The sequence below is a fragment of the Neophocaena asiaeorientalis genome, unplaced genomic scaffold (genome assembly GCF_003031525.2).
Source record: "Neophocaena asiaeorientalis asiaeorientalis breed wild unplaced genomic scaffold, Neophocaena_asiaeorientalis_V1.1 scaffold6, whole genome shotgun sequence".
Classification (NCBI taxonomy): domain Eukaryota; kingdom Metazoa; phylum Chordata; class Mammalia; order Artiodactyla; family Phocoenidae; genus Neophocaena; species Neophocaena asiaeorientalis.
In genome coordinates this window covers 112039-132171 of record NW_020174424.1, presented here as the reverse complement: position 1 = coordinate 132171, position 20133 = coordinate 112039, and positions in this window count along the sequence as shown.

Genomic DNA, 20133 nt, shown 5'->3' with positions numbered 1-20133 from the left:
TTCCTTACAAATAATGAGTCCTAAAACCCGTCACAAGCAAGGCAGTGCCGTCTTATGCTGAAGTCTCTAAGGCCAGTTTGACCCATCTAAGTCATCCTTCTTCACAGCTATAAACAGAAGTGGCTCAAACTCCTCTGAGAGCAAACGTGATGAGAAAGGTGTTCTTGACAGCGAAGGGTACCCTGCAGGTTCCAAAAGGCCAAACCCTCCCAGGGATCCCACTGTCCTGTTTGCAGCTGGCATTCTGTGGTTGATTTTCAGCCTGTCAGAGAGATTTTTTGCAGCCTCTGTGTAGACAAGAGTCTCTAGGCCACAGCAGCTGAGTATGAGGCTGGCCAGAAGCCCAGGCACCTCAGGGAATCCAGGAGGTTGGAGAAGGAATTTTTTCTTCTCCTTAGCCAAGGAGTGCAGTTGGCTTGCATTTCTGAACCCAATTTGGCTAATTAAGATCAACAAATGTTGAACTTAAATAGCTATGAAATCTTAATGAACTTTTTTAAAAAATAAACTTTTACAGAAAGTAACTACAGAAAACACAAGTTGGATTTCTTTTTTTTTTGCCTCTTCTAAACATCAAATTTCTTAATAGGATAAGGGCACAGTTGCAAAGAGGAACCAAGGGTAGAAACCTGAGTCACCCGTTTGTCTCATAAAAATAATCATAAGGAAATCCTATTTTATATCTAGACTTGCTTAGAGAATGAAACTTGGGTAAATGTCTGCTACTATTTGGATTTCACAGCATTTTTTAAAATGTAACCATCAGAATATTGAAGTTACAAAAAGGTCAAACACATAAGATAATAATTTTGGTGTTGGGTATAGCTAATCAACTGCTTTTGAGTATATATACTCACAAAACTTGTATCAAAGTTTGATTCAGATTCTAATAATGAATTTTAGGTCTTTATGTTGGAGTTGGGTCTATGGGCAATGTGAAAACTCACCTTCCAGAAATTCTGAAAAGAAATTTGTCATTTTTAAATGAAATAATCTCAGGATTTAAAGTCTGCCATTTGTTTAGAAAACAAATCCTATCATTCTCTTTATGCACAAGCAGCAGCCAACCTTTTGCATAAAAATCATATCACGCACTGATTTCTTTTAATATAATTGCTGTGAGGAAAGTTATTAATTATCTGACTTTTGATTTTTTTTAAGAAATTTGCAAATATGCTGGATCGCAAATATAAAATGTATATCCATCCAAATTTGTGATGTCATCACTCAAGGAGAACATAAAAGTTTCTTTGTTTTTTCAAACATAAACGTTTGGAAATTCAAAGAAGAGGGTAGGCTTCTTTATCACAGCTGTAAGAAATCTGCCAGACGATCTTGGTCTGGGTATTCATGAGGTTCACATGCTTTTAAATGTGTCCTCAAGTCACTCCCAGGAACAATGTGACCGTACTGTGTTGACAGAGCTGAAGCACCCTGGCTTTTCCTTCTCCACACCTGGAGGGCTCTGGAGGCCGGCTGAGTCCTATTAGCACATGCTTCCCTTTAAAGTGTGATCTGTCCACTCTGTGTGTTCCACTGCCATCCCAGGTAGCTGAGCTGATTATCTGGATTCTCTAACATCGTCTGCAGTGTTCATTTATGTTTTGATCAATGCTGGAACAGCCTGCATGTTTCAGTCTATCCTCTGACACACATTATTTATGTAGCCCTCTGATGCCTATAGCACTTCACAGTGAAATAATTACAGTTGTTTCCTTATTTCTTTATTCCTCTCATCCTAAAATATCCACCCCACTTAATCCTAGGAGCCTGGAAAAATGGAATTGTTACATTACCAAGTCTCAGGGTATTGACACAACCTGAAAATTGGTAAAAGAAACCAACAAAAAACTTAACTAGTGTATGCCTTCAGTATCTGTGCTATGATATTTACCTTGTTAGTGTCCTCAGAATTTTGTGGAAGGTGCTTTTGTTAGTATGGATGCCCCTAGGAAGATTTGAGTGCAAGTAGTTTATTTGGGAGCTGACCTCAGGAAGTATCAATAAGGGAGGACAGATGCCAGATAAAGAAGGGACAGAAGCCAATAAAGGGTGTGTGGTTCAGATGTAGAAAACAAACATATGGTTACCAAAGGGGGACGGGGCGGGGGTAAACTGGGAGATTGGGATTGACATATACACACTACTATATATAAAACAGATAACTAATAAGAACCTACTGTATAGCACAGGGAACTCTACTCAATACTCTGTATTGACCTGTATGGGAATAGAATCTAACAAAGAGTGGATATATGTATATGTATAACTGATTCTCTTTGCTGTATAGCAGAAACTGTAAATCAACGATACTGTGTAAATCAACTATAAATCACTGTAAATCAACTATACTCCAATAAAAATTAATTTTTTAAAAAAGGGTTTGTGGTTGAGTACGTTACAGCTTTAGGCAACTGTGCTGCTAGGGAATTCTAAGAGACAAGATTAGAATATACCTCAGACTTAGCCCACCTGGGGAGCAAATGTATCTACCTCCAACTTCAAGATGTTATTCGCTAAGGATGTTCTTGGGGGCAATAACCTCTGGGCTTGTCCATCCAGCCCTGCCTGGGATCTGAAAGCCCTCAGCTGGAGAGCAGCAAGATTTGCAGCAATGGCACACGCCAGTATATTAATGCTGAGCATGAAACGAAGCAAGACCCTATGGTCCTCTCCCCCCATGTCCTCTGCCTACCTTTTGTCTGTAGAAAAAGCTTTATCCAAAGAATAAGTTTTACCAGAGAAGTGAGAAAGTGCAGAAGCAAAGGAAAGCAGTCAACAGGACAAAATAATAATAGTTTAGCCATTAAACAAAGTCAAGGACTTTTAGCTCCTCCTCAAGGGCTACAGATAATATTCTGAACCGCATCCTTTGAGCTGTTTTGTAGATGTGAAATCCCCACCAGGTGGAAGAAGTTAACTACAGGATAATCAGACTGTAGCCATGACATAAGCGGCCACAATTCCAAGAACTGGACTCAAAGAAATGAGAACAAATCAACCCTGGAACCGAAGATTAACTATTCTCAAAACAGTCAAGATGATGCTGGTCAGACCATCGCATGACCAATTCCAAGATGACTGTCAGAGCTGACTCTGTTGTTTATACACGTAGCCCCCTCCCTCTACCCAGACACCCCTAAACCTCCCCTTTAAAAGCTCTTGCCCACTGACTGTCAGTGGGGAGTTGGCCTTTGGACATGAGTCCACCCTCTCCCCTGGTTGCCGGCCTCTGACATAAAGCAAACTTTCCTTTCCACCAATCTTGCTTCTTCAGGACTGACTTCCCAGCAGTCAACAGCTGGACCCAACTTTCGGTAATGAGCAGGTAACAAGCAGAAATAAAGGGTGGATACCCATTTTCTTTACACAGCAGGTGTGATGCTGAAATATGTTGTCATACTTTAAATGATATTAGCAAGACTTCTAGTTATGCAATAATTATCTTGCAGTTGTGTACTATGGGGCAGGGAGCACTGTGCTATGTAAGAATCCTAAGGTAAAGGTTTTTATGAATCAGATACCCGTCCCCATTTATTTTTTGTTGCTCTTGTTATACATGCACTTTCATATTTTCACTGTGCATACAGCATTCCTTATCACTTCCTCCCAATAAATAAGAAAACTTCTAAGAGGTTGGTATGGCATCTTCTGCACCAAATACCCTAGCTTCCCCACTCTCCCGTTCATATCTAGCAGTTCTCACAATCTCGGTAGAAGCACAACTACACTAGAAATTCAGCAGGAGCTTTTATTTCTATTTCCAAGGCCTGAACAAATGTGAAAGAAAATCTGGGCCACTTGTCTAATATTTCTTCTCATGCTATGAGGGATTACGCAACTATGTAAAGGACTGGGTATTGAAAAACACTTACATTTTATTAATAGGTGAAATACACAAAATACACTTGTCAATTTGATAAAATGGACAGAAACGCTTCAAAACATATCCTATCATATTAAGTAAAGTGGAACACTTTCTCTACTTCTGTGGAAACAAAACTCGTGTCACATGCAAAAGATCGTCTCTCAGCATAAACCTGTTGCCTTAGAAGTAAACAGAAAGACTGTGAAGTCAGTTCTGAAGAGAGGAGTTAATTCTGCTCAAAACTTACTGAGCTAAAATGGGATTATGTTTCACAGTGGAGGGGAAGGCGGGGGAGAAAAGACATTTTGAATTTCATAGTAATTACGAAGTATTATGTCAGCCTAAGCTTTCAAGATAAAAATATCTCATTTTATTCTCATAAAACTTTTCTGACATAGGTAATGTGCTACTTCCCCCTGTTTTCCAGATAGGAAATCTGATGAGCCATGAAGAGCTCCCTGACAGCCCTGAAAATAAGAACCAGAAGGTAGGGAATGACGAAGGAGGTAGTAGCTGCCATTGCTCCCGGTATCTCTGTCACAAAAGAAACGAATATCATGCCATAGCCCACTGGGTAATGCACTATGAAAAAATCCCATCCAAGATTGAGAAAAGTTCAGACTTTCCTTCTGCCATATACACAGAACATAAAAAAAAGTCTTTATGAAAAAAAATTATCTCTTCATTTCGTATCTAGATTGGCAAATATTCTACGAGCCTCCTCATAGTATGTGGACTTATACTTAGTCAGTATGATATTAAACAGGGATTTTATTTGTTTTTTTAATTTTATTTCCTTTTTTATACAGCAGGTTCTTATTAGTCATCCATTTTATACACATCAGTGTATACATGTCAATCCCAATCGCCCAATTCATCACACCACCACCCCCACCCTCCGCCACTTTCCCCGCTTGCTGTCCATACGTCTGTTCTCTACATCTGTGTCTCTATTTCTGCCCTGCAAACTGGTTCATCTGTACCATTTTTCTAGGTTCCACATATATGCGTTAATATATGACATTTGTTTTTCTCTTTCTGACATACTTAACTCTGTATGACAGTCTCTAGATCCATCCACATCTCAACAAATGACCCAATTTCGTTCCTTTTTATGGCTGAGTAATATTCCATTGTATATATGTACTCCATCTTTAACCATTTGTCTGTCGATGCGCATTTAGGTTGCTTCCATGACCTGGCTATTGTAAACAGTGCTGCAGCGAACACTGGGGTGCATGTGTCTTTTGGACTTATGGATTTCTCTGGGTATATGCCCAGCAGTGGGATTGCTAGATCATATGGTAATTCTACTTTTAGCTTTTTAAGGAACCTCCAAACTGTTCTCCATAGTGGCTGTATCAATTTACATTCCCACCAACAGTGCAAGAGGGTTCTCTTTTATCCACACCCTCTCCAGCATTTGTTGTCTGCAGATTTTCTGATGATGCCCTTTGAAACTGGTGTGAGGTGATACCTCATTGTAGTTTTGATTTGCATTTCTCTAATAATTAGTAATGTTGAGAAGCTTTTCATGTGCTTCTTGGCCACCTGTATGTCTTCTTTGGAGAAATGTCTATTTAGATCTTCTGCCCATTTTTCGATTGGGTTGTTTGTTTCTTTAATATTGAGCTGCATGAGCTGTTTATATATTTTGGAGATTAATCCTTTGTCCATTGATTCGTTTGCAAATATTTTCTCCCATTCTAAGGGTTGTCTTTTGGTCTTGTTTATGGTTTCCTTTGCTGTGCAAAAGCTTTGAAGTTTCATTAGGCCCATTTGTTTATTTTTGTTTTTATTTCCATTACTCTAGGAGGTGGATCAAAAAAGGTCTTGCTGTGATTTATGTCATGGAGTGTTCTGCCTATGCTTTCTTCTAAGAGATTTATAGTGTCCAGTCTTACATTTAGGTCTCGAATCCATTTTGAGTTTATTTTTGTGTATGGTGTTAGGGAGTGTTCTAATTTCATTCTTTTAGATGTAGCTGTCCAGTTTTCCTAGCACAACTTACTGAAGAGACTGTCTTTAATCCATTGTATATCCTTGCCTCCTTTGTCATAGATTAGTTGACAATAGGTGCATGGGTTTACCTCTGGGCTTTCTAACTTGTTCCATTGATCTATGCTTCTTTTTTTGTGCCAGTACCATATTGTCTTGATTACTGTAGCTTTGTACTATAGTCTGAAGTCAGGTAGTCTGATACCTCCAGCTCCGCTTTTTTCACTCAAGACTGTTTTGGCTATTCTGGGTCTTTTGTGTCTCCATGCAAATTTGAAGATTTTTTGTTCTAGTTCCGTAAAAAATGCCATTTTTAATTTGATAAGGATTGCATTGAATCTGTAGATTGCTTTGGGTAGTAGAGTCATTTTCACAGTATTGATTCTTCCAATCCAAGAACATGGTATATCTCTCCATCTGTTGGTATCATCTTTAATTTCTTTCATCAGGGTCTTAATAGTTTTCTGCATACAGGTCTTTTGTCTCCCTAGGTAGGTTTATTCCTAGATATTTTATTCTTTTTGTTGCAATGGTAAATGGGAGTGTGTCCTTAATTTCTCTTTCAGATTTTTCATTAGTGTATAGGAATGCAAGAGATTTCTGTGCATTAATTTTGTATCCTGCAACTTTTCCAAATTCATTGATTAGCTCTAGTAGTTTTCTGGTGGCATCTTTAGGATTCTCTATGTATAGTATCATGTCATCTGCAAACAGTAACACTTTTACTACTTCTTACCAATTTGTATTCCTTTTATTTCTTTTTCTTCTCTGATTGCCGTGGCTAGGACTTCCAAAACTATGCTGAATAATAGTGGTGAGAGTGGACATCCTTGTCTTGCTCCTGATCTTACAGGAAATGCTTTCAGTTTTTCACCATTGAGAATGATGTTTGCAGTGGGTTTGTCGTATATGGCCTTTATTATGTTAAGGTAGGTTCCCTCCATGCCCACTTTCTGGAGAGTTTTTATCATAAATGGGTGTTGAATTCTGTCAAATGCTTTTTCTGCATCTACTGAGATGATCATATGGTTTTTATTCTTCAATTTGTTAATACGGTGTATCACATTAATTGATTTGTGTATACTGAAGAATCCTTGCATCCCTGGGATATATCCCACTTGATCATGGTGTACGATCCTTTTAAAGTGTTGTTGGATTCCATTTGCTAGTATTTTGCTGAGGATTTTTGCATCTATATTCATCAGTGATATTGGTCTGTAATTTTCTTTTTTTGTTAGTGTCTTTGTCTGGTTTTGGTATCAGGGTGATGGTGGCCTCATAGAATGAGTTTGGAAGTTTTCCTTCCTCTGCAATTTTTTGGGAAGAGTTTGAGAAGTATGGATGTTAGCTCTTCTCTAAATGTTTGATAGAATTCACCTGTGAAGCCATCTGGTCCTGGACTTTTGTTTGTTGGAAGATTTTTCATCACAGTTTCAATTTCATTACTTGTGATTGGTCTGTTCATATTTTCTATTTCTTTCTGGTTCAGTCCTGGAAGTTTCTACCTTTCTAAGACTTTGTCCATTTCTTCCAGGTTGTCCATTTTATTGGCATAGAGTTGCTTGTAGTAGTCTCTTACGATGCTTTGTATTTCTGCGGTGACTGTTGTAAATTCTCCTTTTTCATTTCTAATTTTATTGAGTCCTCTCCCTCTTTTTCTTCATGGGTCTGGCTAATGGTTTATCAATTTTGTTTATCTTATCAAAGAACCAGCTTTTAGTTTAATTGATCTTTGCTTTTGTTTTCTTTGTTTCTATTTCATTTATTTCTGCTCTGATCTTTATGATGTCCTTCCTTCTGCTAACTCTGAGTTTTGTTTGTTCTTCTTTCTCTAGTTCCTTTAGGTGTAAGGTTAGATTCTTTATTTGAGATTTTTCTTGTTTCTTGAGGTAGGCTTGTATAGCTATAAGCTTTCCTCTTAGAACCGCTTTTGCTGCATCCCATAGGTTTTGGATCGTCATGTTTTCATTGTCATTTGTCTCTAGGTATTTTCTGATTTCCTCTTTGATATCTTCAGTGATCGCTTGGTTATTTAGTAATGTACTGTTTAGCCTCCATGTGTTTGTGTTTTTTACGTTTTTTTCCCTGTAATTGATTTCTATTCTCATAGCACTGCAGTCAGAAAAGATGCTTGATATGATTTCAATTTTCTTAAATTTACTGAGGCTTGATTTGTGACCCAAGATGTGATCTATCCTGGAGAATGTTCCATGCGTACTTGAGAAGAAAGTGTGATCTGCAGCTTTTGGATGGAATGTCCTATAAATATCAATTAAATCTATCTGGTCTATTGTGTCATTTAAAGCTTCTGTTTCCTTATTTATTTTCATTTTGTATGATCTGTCTTGGTGTAAGTGAGGTGTTAAAGTCCCCCACTCTTATTGTGTTACTGTCAATTTCTTGTTTTAAAGCTGTTAGCAGTTACCTCATGTATTGAGGTGCTCCTATGTTGGGTGCATATATATTTATAATTGTTATATCTTCTTCTTGGATTGATCCCTTGATCATTATGTAGTGTCATTCCTTGTCTCTTGTAATATTCTTTATTTTAAAGTCTATTTTATCTGAGATAAGTACTGCTACTCCAGCTTTCTTTTGATTTCTATTTGCATGGAATATCTTTTTCCATCCCCTCACTTTCAGTCTGTATGTGTCCTTAGGTCTGAAGTGGGTCTCCTGCAGACAGCATATAGATGGGTCCTGTTTTTGTATCCATTCAGCAAGCCTGCGTCTTTTGGTTGGAGCATTTAATTCATTCACGTTTAAGGTAATTATCAATGTGTATGTTCCTATGACCATTTTCTTAATTGTTTTGGGTTTGTTTTTGTAGGTCCTTTTCTACTATTGTGTTTCCCACTGAGAGAAGTTCCTTGAGCATTTCTTGTAGAGCTGGTTTGGTGGTGCTGAATTCTGTTAGCTTTTGCTTGTCTGTAAAGCTTTGGATTTCTCCATCAAATCTGAATGAGATCCTTGCCGGGTAGAGTAATCTTGGTTGTAGGTTCTTCCCTTTCATCACTTTAAGTATATCATGCCACTCCCTTCTGGCTTGTAGAGTTTCTACTGAGAAATCAGCTGTTAACCTTATGGCACTTCCCTTGTATGTTATTGGTCACTTTTCCCTTGCTGCTTTCAACAATTTTTCTTTGTCTTTAATTTTTGCCAATTTGATTACTATGTGTCTCGGTGTGTTTCTCCTTGGGTTTATCCTGTATGCGACTCGCTGCGCTTCCTGGACTTGGGTAGCTATTTCCTTTCCCATGTTAGGGAAGTTTCCGACTATAATCTCTTCCAATATTTTCTCTGGTCCTTTCTCTCTCTCTCCTCCTTCTGGGACCCCTATAATGTGAATGTTGTTGCATTTAATGTTGTTCCAGAGGTCTCTTAGGCTGTCTTCATTTCTTTTCATTCTTTATTCTGTTCCTCAGCAGTAAACTCCACCATTCTGTCTTCCAGGTCACTTATCTGTTCTTCTGCCTCAGTTATTATGCTATTGATTCCTTCTAGTGTAGTTTTCATTTCAGTTATTGCATTGTTCATCTCTGTGTGTTTGTTCTTTAACTCTTCTAGGTCTTTGTTAAACATTTCTTGCATCTTCTCGGTCTTTGCCTCCATTCTTTTTCCAAGGTCCTGGATCATCTTCACTATCATTATTCTGAATTCTTTTTCTGGAAGGTTGCCTATCTCCACTTCATTTAGCTGTTTTTCTGGGGTTTTATCTTGTTCCGTCATCTGGTACATAGTCCTCTGCCTTTTCATCTTGTCTTTCTTTCTGTGAATGTGGTTTTTGTTCCACAGGCTGTGGGACTGTAGTTCTTCTTGCTTCCGCTGTCTGCCCTGTGGTGGATGAGGCTATCTAAGAGGCTTGTGCAAGTTTCCTGAAGGGAGGGACTGGTGGTGGGTATAGCTGACTGTTGCGTAAACAGGGATTTTAAATATGGGTTGGCATGGAGCAAAAAACAAGTCTTATTGGTCTCCGCCTTTTAGTTTATTATGTAGAAAAAGCTCTTAATTTTTAAAAGGTTTAACTAATATTTCAATTAAATTTCAAGATTCAATGGATGTATATCACTATCACCACTTTTACAGAGTTTTTATTAAATATGCATGATTTTTTTTAATAATGCTTAAGAGACAATTTATTAAGTATTCCTGTTCTGGAGATATTTGGCAATCTAATGGACACACTGAACTGAATCATGAAACAGCTCTCTAATTAGAAATGGATAGTCAATATGTAACAACCCATTTATGTAAATTTGAGAACTTTACTAGGATATAAGATTATACATCCATATAATTTATGCAAAATATAACTTATGACCTTTATTTGTGAGAAATGGGAGGTCCAGAGTCTTGAAGGGCTTTAAAATACAAAATAGAAGCATTATTTTAGTCAATATAAATGTACCCAAACTTTTCAGCAGCCCACATTAACAGCATTATCACACTCTGAAAAAAAAAAGTGTTCATATAAAAATGTGTCCTGTTTGCATGCCAGCCAGGACAAAATATGGATTCTTAATGAAAATGATAATTAAAAATGATACATAAATATTCACTATTAGTAGTTTTGAATATTTTGCATTTAACAACAACAAAATAAATCTATAGTTTAATTCCACACAAACAATTAATTTGGTAAAACCACAAATGATGCATCAACTCTTGGCACAAATTATATCTTTATTAGAGGAGCTGGTGAACTTACACGACCAGAGGAACACTTGTTAAAGAACACATTGGCAGCACGTCAATTAGCCTACAATGTTCGTACAAGTGAAGGAAAATTGTACATGCTAGTCCCAGTGACAGACCGATTCTGGTGCTGGTAGGTAGCCAGTTTACATTATTATACGGCAAAGACAACGTTTGAACAATTTTCTCTCCCCTCCCAAGGGACTCAGATTCCTCAGCATCTAGGCCAGTTTTCCCCAAACTTCACCATCTTATATTTTCTATTGGTCCCAGTTGTGTTATTACAATTTCTCTCATTTTTTTGATTGCCTTTTTGACTGAATGTTCTTTTAATTAGAATTTCACTTTTGCCTCTATTACAGTACACTTTTCTATCCTCCCAGATTTACCCTAGAATTTATAGCACACATCCTCAATTTATTAAAGTCTTATGTCCCTCTTCAGATAATTCAAGGACCAAAAGAACCAATTTAACTTCATTTAACTTTCCCTTGATTCATGATTTTGATGTTGTTGTGTATTTTAATTCTCTCAATTCAATTTATTCAATTTCATAATTATTTTATAAGGTCAAATTTCATTTAGATTTATCTATACACTTAACATCCTCCTTGTTTCCTGCACCTATGGGATCATTTTCCTTATACACAGTAAAACTGGTTTAATGCAGGTTTGCCGGCAGAAATACAGTTTTTGTCTTTTTTTCTGAAAATCTAGTTTTACTCCATTTTTTTTAGGGCTTTAAGAATATTTCCACTGAGTATAAATTTATAGGTAAGCCGTTATTTTTATTCAGTATATTGACTATAATATTTTACTGTCTTCTGCCTTCCACTGGTGTTCTGAACGTTGTTCTTATCTATTGAAAGATATGTCTTTCTCTTCTATGTTACTATTTTTGCAATTTCATTATGAAGTGTCTTAGTACGGTTTATGTTTTGGTTTTTTTTTTAAACTTACTTGGGACTCCATGGACTCCTTAAATCTTTGGATTAAATTTTTTAATCAGTTCTGGAAAACTTTCAGGCATTGTGTTGTCAAATATTGCTTCTGTCTCTTTCTTTCCTTTCTTTCTGGAACTCCAACTGGATGCATGTAAGGTCCGCCCACTGTCCTTCTATTACCTCCTTTTATATCTTCATCTTGTCCTGCCCCATCTTCCAGCTTGCTAAGTCCCTCTTTTTTTATGTCTCATTTACTGTTAAATTCTTAGTTTCAATTATTGTTATTTTCAATAATAATTTCAGTATGATTCTTTTTCAAAGCTGCTATGCCACCTTTGCCTACATTTTCAAGTTTGGCTTTTTATATCAATGAAAATAATAAATGTATATTGACTTTTTTTTTTAGTAAGGTATTATAGGTTGTGTCTGATAACTTAAATATCTTAGGTCCTGGTGGGCCTAATTTTTCTTTTAACTTTTCATTTGGAAATAATGTCAAAATTACAGGAAATTTTTAAGAATAAAAGCAGTACAGGGCTTCCCTGGTGGTGCAGTGGTTTCATCCATATAACCTTTTCTTGATTCAAATATTGTTAACATTTTGCCCCTTTGCTTTACCATTTTATCTGTCTGGCTATCTACCTAATTCTCTCCCTACATATAATTCTATATATATAATATATATAATATATATAATATATATATAATATAATAAGTCTTCTCTGAACCATTTGAGGATTAGTTGCATACATGACTGTTTACTCATAAAATCTTTTGTGCTTAGTTTCTGAGATAAGGCTATCACCTTATATGACTACAAGACAGTTACCAACTTCAGTTATTTTAACACTGTTATAACACTGAATGTTTGTGTTCCCCCTAAAATTCATTATGTTGAAACCCTAATCCCAATGTGATGGCATTTGTGGGGCCTTAGTGAATGGAATTAGTGCCCTTACAAGGCTTGAGAACTAGCTAGCTCTTTCTACCATGTGAGGACACAAGGAGAAGTTAGCCATCTGCAATCCGGAAGAGGTCTCTCACCAGAACCTAACTATGCTGGCACCCTGATCTCAGACTTTTGGCCACTACAACTGTGAGAAATAAATTTCTGTTCTTTATAAACCACCCAGACTATGGTACTTTGTTGTAGCAGCACAAACTGAAGACAAATATTTTCATCTAGTCTTCCATCTAATATACTATTTTATGAATTGAGCCAGTAATGTCATTTTTTAGCGTATTTTCCCCTCCAGCACAGAATTCAATATAGGATAATGTATAGCATTTAGTTGTCATGTCTCTCTGATCTCCTTTAATTTGGAACATTTCTACCCACTTTCTTTGTCTTTTATGACATTGACATATTTAAACAACACAGTCTTGCTTTCCCTGTGCGGCATGCGGGATCTTAATGACCCCATTAAGGCTAATCTGTTATTTCCCAATGATTAGATTCAAGTTATATATTCTCAGTCATAATACTACATAAATGATACTGTCTCCACCTCAGGATATCATACCTAGAGGCATATGATGACCATCCGCCCTGCATTGATAGTGTTAATTTTGATTCCTTGGCCAATGTATGTCCGGTTTAAATGTATACTGGCCATTATATATGAAAACTTATTTGCTAAAACATTTCAAACCTAGAATGATAATATTTCTTCTAGACAGGTTTTTCATTTTCTTCTGCCAAGTACTTGAGATACTAGCTAGCTTGACCCAGTTTAATCTGATTTCAAGGCTTGTGGCTTTCCAGGCCAACCATATAACATGAAGGTAGGTTGCAAGTTGTGCAAAGACAGGTTTGCTTCCCATAAATTTACTCCTAAACTGCAGCTCTTTACAAACCCATCCCCAGATGGAGGATGGTTAGCTAGTGAATTCCCCTAGGGAAGTTCTAGGGATTCCACCCAGACCCACGAGAGCACCAAAAGTGCAACTCACCCCTCAGACATTTCTTCCTAATGATAAAAATATTCTGGAATGCTGAACTCACTTCTATGGGTTTTTCCTTCTCCCAGATTTCAGCACTGTAATTCTTTACAAACTTTGTTGCATTGAAGAAAGTTTTATTTTTCTTTTAAGTTCCATCCAACAACTTTTCTTGCTGCTCTTGGTGGAAAGTTTGTTCAAATGAATGTGTGTATCACAACTGGAAGCAATGTGTTAACAGACGATGATCCAACCATTATCTCATGGCCACTGGGTCATTTTTACATTCACCCAAATGAAAATGAGGTTTGTTCTGTTATGTCAGACTCTAAAAACCTCTCCTCACATAAATTAACCCCAAAATAGAGTGGCAGCTTCCAAGGAATCCAGAAAACCTGAAATGTATTTGAAGTCAGTCAACTGAAGTAGATGTGATTACTTTTTGTCTCCCCATCAGTTTTCCTTAGGATCATGATTAGCCCTTATAAGGAGTTCCAGAAAAGCAAGGTGTAGACGTATGTGTCAACGCCCGTTTCTCCTGGTCACACGTATTAAGTCACATGACCTAATCATGACTTGCCCCAGAAAAGAACCCCACTCCTTCTTTTCTGGCATCTTTAATTTGGAGATGACTAGTTTAGGGGCGAAGGGTGGGATGGGAGGGAGGGCGAGGTTGGAGAAAGAGAGAAAAAGAAAGAAATCACCTGAGAATGAAGCCAAGCAGAAGCTAGCAGAATACAAAGATGCTGGGTTAGAGAATGTCCCCATATCACTGGCTGAAGCCTTTGATCCTGATATACCTGAATTTACCCCTTGGATCGTTCAGTTACATAAGCCAATAAATTATCCTGAGTTATTCTGAATTGGGTTTCTGTCTTGCACTAGAGTCTAGACTGGTTAAAAAGTTTTAAAAGCTATGTACACAATAAAATTATGTGTATAACTATAGAGTGTCTCTCCTCTCATCCAGGTCAGTGAGCAATAACTAAACAAGAAGGAGAAGGCATGTAAAATGATAAACAGTGTAGTAGGAATTAAATCTAAAGAGGAGAGAAGATGGAAATGCTAATTAGCACATTTAATTTTCATGTAGTCAAATCTTTTAGTGTTTTTATTATTGATAAGTTGCCTTAGGAAAAATAAAATGCACACACATGATAAGTGTAGAACGCTCCTCCCAAATGAGCCTGCAGCACCCTGGTTTCTGCCATTATCCTTACATAGTGTGTAGAATCAAAAGTGAGACATTAGCAAACAAGATAAATCATTTTCGGACATACTTGAATAAAGCTGAGGAGTTTCTATTCCATGACTCCAAGGCCACCATTATTTCTCAACCATATCAATGAAATAGCCTCTAGCTCATTTCCTACGGGCTCTTTTTCTCCCTGTTGTCAATTCTACACATGGTAGCCAGAAAACCCATCACACTACCTTCCCAATCAAAACCCTGCAATCCTTGACATTTGAAACATACTCTATGATCTTTGCTGCAAGCCTACAAAGGGATTGTTGGCAGGCCCTGGCTAGCTCTCCATCCTCACCTCCTGTCCTATTCCTCACTCATTCCTTGCAGTAGTGCTGGGTTGCTTGAGGTGTCTCTAACACACCTGGTTCAATCCCCCTGCAGTGCCTCTGCCTGAAGAATTCTTCCCCAGGTAGCATCAAATGGCATGGTCCTTCCTTAATTCTCTGCTCAAATATCACATCTTCTGAGAAATTGTTCTTAACTACCCTACTGAAAGCACACCACCCACTATTCCATCAGACTTTATGTCCTCTGCCTTGTTTTTATTCACAGCACTCACACTACCTGACATGCTATCTTGTTATATTATCTGTTTTTTGCCTCTTTCCCCCTCCTCTACTCTCATCCCTCCCCCTTTCCTACTGCCTATTAACTCGTTCTCTTTCTTTTACAAATTATTTTTATTATTTCACCCTTTATCATCAATGAATTGGGCTCTTGGAATTATAATGTGATTTGATAGGCATAAGAGAATATGGATACTAAGTATTTTCTAAATCACTGGATGACAGATTACAAAACAGCCTAAAACTTTTATGAGGTAGGTCAACGCAGCTATGGAGTCCTACTAGAACAAATAATCATGGGTACCACATACACTAATTCTGCCACACAAAAAAAGTGGTTCATGAATATGAAGTAATACCAAAGAAGTGGGTATACAATTTTAAGGTACATAAACTCTACATTTCCATCCTTCCAACGTTCATGTATTATCTATTTCTTCATTTGCAGAAATTCTGGAATTCTGCTGTTAATTTGAGATTTTACAGTACATCAGCTTTGAGCTAGCATAGGATGTATAAAAGGTAACCAAAAAGAAAGCAAAGCAAATGTGAGAAGAAGAAAAACCAAGTAATAGGGATTAATGCCAGATCTAACCCTTCTGCTCTGGAGCATCTAGCATCAAATACAGACCAAGGTACATTTAATAGTTTTCTTCAACCATAATCTATGAGAAGTCAGTTTCTTGAAATATAATATTAATATATTTAATGAAAAAAATCTCATGGTTGTGATTTATGGCCCCTTGGATGTTAAGCCAGATCCTGCTGGGTAAATTACTTTTGCAACTGGTAAAGTAATAGATAGAAATATGACAATGAATATGACTTTAAAACAGCTAGGAAACAAGGCTTCAGGTGTTTAAGTCCCCAGTTCAAACAGGAGTTAATCATTGAGTTTCTGTATACTGAAATCATTGCTTTAGATATTTTTAGTTATTTTTTAGGATTTTATATAGATGAAAAAGATCAGCCATCATAAGTATTTGTCAAGCCACTGATGGCATAATATAGTTCTCACATCCTATCTGAGCTACAAGGGGAAATTAAGCATAGGATGCCGTTTTCTCATCACCAACTAAAAAAGAGAAATAAACTCTATCAACTTAAAATGAGCCTTTAAAAAAATCTGACAGAAATGTACTCAACTCTCAACTCCCATCCCCATCTCACAAAAAAAGCTTTGATTAGAAGCCAAATATCTTGATTTAATTTTTAAACTGACTACATGGAGGGAATCTTATTGCAGGGTCTTTCAAATTTGATTTTAAAATATCACTTACTGCATTTCCCAACTTTAAATTGAAATTTGAAGTAATAAAACAGCATAGTAAATATATGACAGAGGATATGAATAATATAGACAGAAATTATAGCCAATGTCTGAGGAAGATGGGATTGTTTTTCCAGTTATTAGACTACCCTCGGCCTGTTCCTTTCTAGTAATAAATATAGATATAGACATATATGTATGCACAGATGCATATGTGTGTACATGTATAGATGTATGTATATTTGAAATTTCACCTCCTTTACTGAGATTGTTCGGCAGAGGGGGAAAAGCTGAAAATTCACTATACACCAAAAGCCAATAAACAGAAGTAGTTCCTTTTTTGTTTGAGGTTTCAGAGTTAGATTCTTGACTCCATCAAAAACCCATTTTTGAGTCTTGGAAATGTTACTTAATCAATATCTTGTTCTTAGTTTCAGCATCTATAAAATAAAATGATTAATGACAACTACCTCCTAAGGTTTTGCTAAGTATTAAATTATATAATTCCTATAAAAGGGTAAGCAATTCTATATCTAACACATAGTAACACTCTAAAAATTACATACTGTTATTATTACTATTATTCTCAATATAAAGCTTAATGAGATAGTAACTAGTGTACCATTTACTAAAATGATATTTTAACTCCATTTTCAAATTTTGTTATATCACCACTACTCCTAATCATGGGATGAACATTTAACTATGAATGCAATTTTAAATGGATATGTTTGTAGAGCTTGAGAATTTGTTGAAGTTGTTGAAGGTCTTTTTAGTGGAGATACCCACCATTTTTTAACCATCCACTGGTGGGGCAGTGGGGGAACTTTGGAATAGCTAAGAGTAAAATCTCTGAGTTTAACTAGGAAAAGATAAAGGAAGGGATGATCTTGGCAGTGATATCCCTAAAGGGTATAGTGAAAGGAGAAAGAGGAATTTTAGTACTCCATAAGCAAACACAGAGGATTCTTTAAAATCTACCCCAGTCTCAGATGACAGTCCTGGCAGACCAGTGATAGGGCATGTCCGAAGCAAGCTCTTTAGACAGCTACACTACTGCCTTCCACTACAACTTCAAAATGATCCCGTCTACTCACTGGTTCACTGTCTCAGAAATTAACATCTTTACAATGGAGTATTCAAAATCAGTTCACTTGACAGGAAAGATAAGTAGATAGAACTGTAAAATATAGTGCTTCAAACTTGAGATGACACTCTTCTCATTGCCATCTCTTTGAAATTAGCTGTGAGCTTAATACTTTCAAGATAATGTGATAATCAACTGAGCAAAGATAACAAGATAGGTTATGATATAAAACGCATTTCAATAAAGAGAGATAATGCCACTGCATTCATTTCCCAAAGAGTTAGTGTGGGAAAAACGCATACTTCACATTGTTCTTTCCTACTTCAAGTTAACAAATTAACTCATATGTAAAAAGGGTATTTTTCTCATTATATTTTAGTTATTTGCTTTTTCATAAAGATATATAACTATCATGGGCAATCTTATCTAGTGTCCACCTATTTCATGGGGTAAGTATATTGATAGTATGATATATGTGCTATGCTATTAACTGTCTCTTAGTATATTTTAATGAAATTTGTAGAATTTAATAAAAAATTAGGAGACAGTCTGATTTGGCTTAGAGTAAAACAGAGAAAGATTGGCATGGTAAGAGCTTAGTGAGCACAGGAGAGGATGGTAGGAGGTTAAGCCTAAAAAGAAAGTAAGAGGCAAGTTCAGGACTGTTCAAAATATTTGAATTTGTCCTTCCAAAGAGAAAAAATTTCTGTCATGTGGACTGAGAGTGAAAGGAAGTTGAGTGATTAAGATGTCTTTTGATACATAGAAGGGGGTGAGAGAGCACTTTAGAAGGCAACAGGCATTGCATTGCAAACCCTAGGACTACAAACACTCATCTCTACAAAAAAGAGAAGATGAAAAATCTCACATCACTGAATAGTAGAAAAGAATCATCCAAAGCCGTAACTTATATTCAGTACAAAATAGTAAAATCAAAAGGGAAAATCTAGTGCTTTTTCAGTTTTAAATTTAAAATGTCGTAAAACATTCTAGATAAATGTTATCTAGAAAAATGAGACAAAAAAATAAGAAAGGGATTACCTCTTTTCCCATCATTTTATAACACATTTATAATTTCAGTGTTCATAGGTGTATGTTTCATCTAGCTATAGTTGAACTTGTATATAATTCTGCACACTGTTTCCTCCAAGAAACATTATAGCATATGTATTTTTATTTTATTATAATCCTATTTACTTTTATGGTTGCATATTATCCTCAAATATATGTGCCTAAGTGTATTATTGGCCATTTGAGTTGCTTCTGAGTTTATTTCACAAAATATATCCATCAACATCTTCAAACATATGACCTTTTCCATATTTTATACTATTTTCTTAGGATAGATTCCCAGAAGTAATAGTAATAGATAAGACAGCATGAATATTTTCATAGTCCCCCCTCATATGCTGCCAAATTGTTTTTCAAAAGGGCTGTGCCAATCTTAATTGCAACGAACGGTTTCTGAAAGCACTGGATTCACTGCATCCTTGGCAACAGAGGGCATGATTATTTTTAATATTATCATTTAGTAGATGAATAACAAGTCCTCCCATTGCTCATATAACTGATTTAGTCTAGTAGACCAAAGGATAGGAAAGGAGAATATCTGAAATTAAGGAACAATTTGACAAAATCTGCCTATTCTAGTGACTATTATTGCGGTCAAGATGGTTAAGCAGATGCTGGAAGCTCACTGAGCAAGCTAAGTTCACAATAAATTGCATAAACACAAAGCATGCTGATCGATAAGTGTAAACCTGGGCAGGGGTCTCTAGAGTAATGTCAGGAATCCTAGTTTTTGGTCCAGCTCAATTCAGCACTATTAATCATGCAACTAAAGACAAGGAAAGCAAGGTAATCAAATGTGAAAATAAAAAAGACCCATACATTCTCAAAGTAAACAAGCACACATACATTTTAATCCAGAGACTCCACTTCTAGGTCTTAAAGACTTGCACACATGAAATAATGTGTACAAGATTATTCATGACAGTATTGGTTGTGTTGGCCAAAAGATTAGAAAAACACAATCGTTCATCAGGAGGGGACTATCTAATAATAAATAAATTATGGCACTTTCAACAAATGTAATACCACGAAGCTTAAAAATGAATGAGGAAACTATTAACTTTGACAGTCCTTCCAACACTGCTGAGTTTAAAAAGCAGGAAGCAAAACATATATACATACAGACACACACACACACACACACACACACACACACACACACACACACACACACACAGAATGTTAGCATCTGTATAAAAATTGCGGGAAAAAAGAAAATCTTGAAAAGTTTACTGTTTGTTTGCATGTGCTAGGCTATCTCTGAAAAGACACCAAGAAACTAGTAAGAATGGTTACCTAGGGCTTTCCTGGTGGCGCAGTGGTTGAGAGTCTACCTGCCGATGCAGGGGACACGGGTTCGTGCCCCGATCTGGGAAGATCCCACATGCCGCAGAGCGGCTGGGCCCGTGAGCCATGGCCGCTGGGCCTGCGCGTCTGGAGCCTG